Source organism: Bufo bufo, chromosome 3, assembly GCF_905171765.1.
Source record: "Bufo bufo chromosome 3, aBufBuf1.1, whole genome shotgun sequence".
NCBI lineage: Eukaryota > Metazoa > Chordata > Amphibia > Anura > Bufonidae > Bufo > Bufo bufo.
The window spans coordinates 234,706,407-234,712,406 of NC_053391.1; positions in this window are offsets into that span (position 1 = coordinate 234,706,407).

The following is a 6,000-nucleotide window of genomic DNA, read 5'->3' on the forward strand; positions in this document are numbered from 1 at the left end:
CAGGTACTTGGTCTCTTCTAACCTCATTGCTCACTTTTTTGGGTTAGCGGTCAGTCCAGCCTTCCTAAGGGAGTCCACTACAGCCTGCACTTTTGGTAGATGACTTTCCCAGTCGGTACTATGAATGACAATATCGTCCAGGTAAGCTGAAGCGTACTGACGATGTGAACGAAGTACAACGTCCATGAGCCATTGAAAAGTGGCAGGGGCACCATGCAGACCAAAGGGTAACACCTTATATTGGTATAGCCCTTCTGGTGTGATGAAAGCAGTTTTCTCTTTGGCAGCCTCCATCAAGGGTTCCTGCCAGTAAGCTCATCCACCCGAGGCATGGGATATGCATCAAATTTAGAGATTTAGTTTAGTTTGCGAAAATCGTTACAGAACCGTAATGTCCCGTCCGGCTTTGGTATTAAGACTATCGGACTGGCCCATTCACTTTTGGACTCCTCAATGATGTCTAGCTGCAGCATTAACTGCACTTCCTCCGCAATGGCTTGTCGCCGAGCCTCCGGTACCCGGTATGGTTTTAACCAGACTTTTGCCTGAGGCTTAGGGATAATGTCATGCCGGAATTTAGAAGTGTGTCCAGGGCGGTCCGAGAACACATCCGTGTTCCGACTAATGAACTCCCTGGCTTCCTGAGTCTGTTAAGAGGAGAGGCTGTCAACAATTTTCACAGTGGCAGCCGCTTCCCTTGATTTAAACAGAGGGGCCGAAACCGCTTCCCCTAGAAAGCCTGGTCGTGTTCTGTCTTCAGTACAGGTTTCCCTATCTTTCGATGGTTTGAGCAGATTCACATGGTACACCTGCTCCGGCTTTCGCCTCCCTGGCTGGCGTACCTTGTAATCTACCTCTCCAATTTTTTCAAGTACCTCGTAGGGCCCCTGCCATCTAGCTAGGAACTTATTGTCTACGGTTGGTACCAGAACCAACACCCAATCACCCGAGTTAAAGTTCCGGACCCGCACCTGCCGATTATATACCCTACTCTCGGTTAGTTGCGGTGCCTTCATATGCTCCCTAACCAGAGGTAAAACTGTTTCTATCCATCCTTGCATCTGGGTGACGTACTCAACCACTCTTTTGTGCGGTGTGGGTTGTTGTTCCCAAACCTCTTTGGCCACATCCAACAGACCGCGAGGGTGTCTGCCGTATAGCAGTTCGAAGGGCGAGAAGCCAGTAGAGGCCCAGGGCACCTCTCGCACTGCGAACATGAGATAGGGCAGAATAAGGTCCCAGTCCCTCCCATCCTTAGACACCACTCTTTTTAACATATTTTTTAATGTTTGATTAAACCTCTTTACCAGGCCATCCGTTTGCGGATGATACACGGAAGTCCGTAGCTGTTTTATGTGGAGCAACTTACAGAGTTCCCTCATGACATAAACGGGGTTCCTTGGTCAGTCAGAACCTCCTTAGGCAGACCCACTCGAAAAAACATCTCTATTAACTCCTTAGCTATGAGTTTGGCTGATGTATGATGCAGTGGCAACACCTCTGGGTACCAAGTGGCGTAGTGAAGGACGGCCAAGATGTGTTGGTGCCCTCTAGTGGACTTCGTTACCGGGCCTACGAGATCCATAGTGATTCGCTTGAACGGGACCTCGATAATCAGGAGGGGTACCAGGGGACTACGGAAATGTGGCTGGGGGCGGCTCGTTATCTGGCAGGTTGGGCAAGACTTACAATATTCTTCTACCTCTCTGAACACACCAGGCCAGTAAAACCGTTATAGTATCCGGTCCTGTGTTTTCTGCATTTCCAGATGACCCCCGACAACATGCTGGTGGGCTAACTCTAACACGAGTTTGCGATAAGCCTGGGGCACCACCAACTGTTCAATAGATTTACCTCACAGCTGGTTTACCCGATACCACATATCTTGATGAACCACAAAATGGGGAAACACCAACTCTGCCCCCGGTTGTTGTGGTTCCCCATCTATTATTAATACATTTTCTCAGGCACCGGTGTTGTGCAGTACCAAAATGATCCTCAGAGACATTGAGGTCTGCCAGCTCAGGACCCACTGGCAAGTCCTCCACGTCGCCCACCATCACACTTAGCGGGGTTGTCTCTCCCTCTTCCACCGTAGTGGCAGTCGCCCCTACCGCTGACCCTTTGGACTCAGGTTCCCAAGGTTTTGGTCTCCCCCCTGAGCTGGGCCACTCTGCTAGGGTTACATCTGTCTCACGGGTATCGGTAACTTTCGTATCCGGCCATAGTGCCGGGAAACCAGGGAAGTTTCTTTAAATTATTAGTTTATACTGTAATTTTGTGGAGAAGGCCACCTCATGAGTCCACCTGCCGGCCACCATTGATAGAGAGACCAGGACAGTGGTATAGTCCTTTAAGTCTTCATGAATGCACACAACGCCGGCCTTTCGGCCAGTATACTCGGCGGGCCGCACTAGGGCAGCTCTTACCAGAGACACCAGGCTCCCTGAATCTAGCAGTGCCACTGCCAGAGTGTCCTCCACTTCCACCTGGCACAGGTGGCTATTGTCTATAGTCTCGGAGGTTCCTGTGGCACATAGCTTCCTGGCATACAATGAGTGGCGGTAGCCATAGTTGGTATCCATGGGTTCACCCCGATGGGGACAGTCGGCCCTTATGTGTCCCGGCTCGTGACATCGCCAGCAGACCACCGGGGCTGGGTCTGCAAGGGGTACGTCCCTGCAGATTTCTGGTGGCCTCATAGCGCTCCACCAGGTCGACCATCTCTAAAGCATTACCAGGAGACAGCTGGCTGATCCAGTGCTGGGGAACGTACGGCAAAGCCCTCCAGAACACATCCGTCAACAGACAGTCCAGCATAGCAGTGGGAGTCAGTATGTCAGGCTGCAGCCATTTTTGAAACCGGTGTAGCAGGTCATAATATTGTGGTCTGGCGGGTTCAGTCAGGTTAAATTCCCACTGATGCACCCGCTGGGCCTGGACCAATACATTCACCCACAGTCTCGCCAGGATCTCACCTTTTACGGTCAGGTAGTCGGCCGCTTGATCATCGGGAAGATCGAAAAACACTTGCAGGGGTCCGGACACCAGGAACAGAGCGACGACCTCAGCCCACTGGCCTCGGGTAACTTCTCCCTCACGGCCACCTTTTCAAACACTGCCAGATAGGTCTCGACGTCATCCGAGGTGGTCATCTTAGGGATCGCCGCACGGACAGCTTTCCGGGCATCGTGGACGTTCTGGGACGCTCCTGCCGCTTGCAACGCCATCACATGTAATAGCAGCTGGTTAGTTTCCTGCTGCTGCTTGTTAGCCTCCTGCTGCTGCAAGTTAACCTCCACGAGGGCTTTCACGACCGCCTCCATTTTGTCAGGGTACACGGGTCGTAACCTTACCGGCTTAGTATAGGACATGCACTTGTGCCCGGGAAAACAAAAAACTTTTCGGCCTTCAGGGCTGCCTCACTGAGTTTGCCTGCATCCGACACCAATTGTGAGGATTTGCTCTGGTAGACAGGCTAGCGGACGCAGTACAGAGGCAACCACAAAGTCTTTAACTTAAACAGTTCAGTGTTTTATTCACACATAAGGAAAAACAAAAAAGTAACGGTTTGCAGTCTTAGTGTTTGTTCACACCATAAAAAGTTCACAGAACAAAAGCCTTCACCTGGTCAGCAGTTTTTTCACCCGCAGTCCCAGCAGGCGTCTCTCAGTGAGATGTGGCTTCTTTCACTCCCAGGAAAGTTCTCAGTTCTCAAACACACAGAGACTGACAGCTCCACTGTGAGAGAGGAAGAAAACACACACAGCTGAGACTGCTGGCCGGGTTTAATATAGGCCAGTAAAGACCCAGCCTGGATGTGGGGATCAGCCACCCACCCAGCACTTTGGCTACTCCCAGTAAGAGCCGGCCTGGATCGGCTTTACAGCCATACTAACAGCAAACAGTGTTAGTCAGCACTAGCTGCCACTGACACTCGAAACTACCGGCTATTACCTCACCAAGGCCAGGAACCTCGGTGACACATACCTTCCGTCAATGACGGACCCTTACGCCTTCCTACAGTACCCACAGAAAGGCTGTCACATTCCCTAGTTGATAAAATGAAAGCCACAATCTCAGTTAGACATAAAATGGTTACTACAATATTGTCTAGTTATTATGGATATGGGTAAACATGTCTGCACCTACAATCTGTTTAAAAAGTGGTGCAAATTGGTGCAATATGGCGCAACTAGAGTTTCTCAAAAAGTTGGAAAGGGGCGTGCCCTAAAATGAGACATTTTGCGCCAATGCTGAGCCACAATTCTGCCTTGAAATTCTGTCTCAAACTAAGTCAACCAATAGTTGGTATAAAGTCAGAAAAACATGTCTATCCCTGCACCACATAAATGATCTATGACTGAGCTGTAACATCAGTTTTAGTATGCAATATTAATAGAAACTAGTGTTCGTCAAGCACCAAAGTGCTCGTGTGCTCGAGTAGAACACTTCCTGATGCTCAGGTGCTCTACAGAGCCCCCCAGCACAATGGAAGTCAATGAGAGAACCCAAGCATTAAACCAGGCACCTGCTCTGAAGAGGGTAGGGTGTCGGACTCTAGTTCGGCTTAGGAGTCCCTGATCTGACTCCATATATAGCTATGTCCATATATGGAGTCAGTGCTTGGGGACACCCAGTGTATTTAAATCTAATGTAGCCTCTATTTCTGAAAAGTTTCTGTCAGGATTTGAACTCACAACCTTCTACATTACAGCCAAGAATCTTAACCACTACACTATAGAGCTGCATGGCCAGTTTCTTAAAAATTTTAAAAATTTAAAATTTTTTTACTTCTGCTGTATAGGAATACTTACTAATAGTAAGTATACCTATACAGCAGAAGTCTCTTTTTAAGTAAATGGCCATGCAGCTCTATAGTGTAGTGATTAACATTCAGGGCTGTAATGTAGAAGGTTGTGAGTTAGAATCCCTTCAGAAATAGAGGCTAAATTTAATTTAAACATAAATATAAGTTTTTAGCCATAATATATTTACATATATTATTATATATTTAGAATATTTATTATAATATATGTAAATATATTATGGCTATAACATCAGTAGTAGTTTCCCACATATTATGCATTCATATATATATATATATATATATATATAAATGTAATAAAAATTATTATTTTTTTGTAATTACAATTTTTTTACAATTAATGAAAAAATATATAAAATATATAAATTTAATTTAGCCTCTATTTCTGACAGGATTTGATCTCACAATCTTCTACATTACAGCTCAGAATGTTAACCACTACACTATAGAGCTGCATGGCCAGTTCAGCAATAGAGGTTAAATTAGATTTAAATACACTGACTCGAGCACACGCGACCAACTCGACCAACACTAATAGAAACTCAATAACTATATTTTACCTCCCAAACAGGAAGCTGTCCGGACCCCCCTACTCTTAATTCTTCAGAGATTATTTCGATGCCTGATATTGGATATTTTGAAGTTGGAATAATTATAACCTACAAGTGCCTACCTGGATATAAATATGACCCATTTTTGTCACCTACCATTCAGTGTCTTCAAGGATTCACATGGTCAAATATCACTGAATTCTGCAAAAGTAAGTATCAGTAAGTAAAGTAAGAAAGTAGAAACCAGTTTTTACAGGTGTCATTGAATTCTCAATATGTACTGCCAAGAGAAAACACTGATAAATTCCTCCACTTTATTAGAAAGTTAGCTAGAATAAAAGCACAAGTTGTCCGACTCCTTACATATAGGAGGTATTATACCACCCAGATGGTTTCTATATGTGTTATAGTGTTGAGTGAATCCGAACTGTTTCGGGTACCCGGACCCGAAACCAAACTTTGCCGCAATGGGTGACATATACCCATTTTTGGTGTGAGAAACACCTGCACTGCATACGTGACAGGAACATTAATATAGTTAATCTGTCTGTTAGTGAACTGTGACTTACACCTTCACTGCATTCCTGACAGGGAAATTAATATAGTTAATCTATCTGTTAG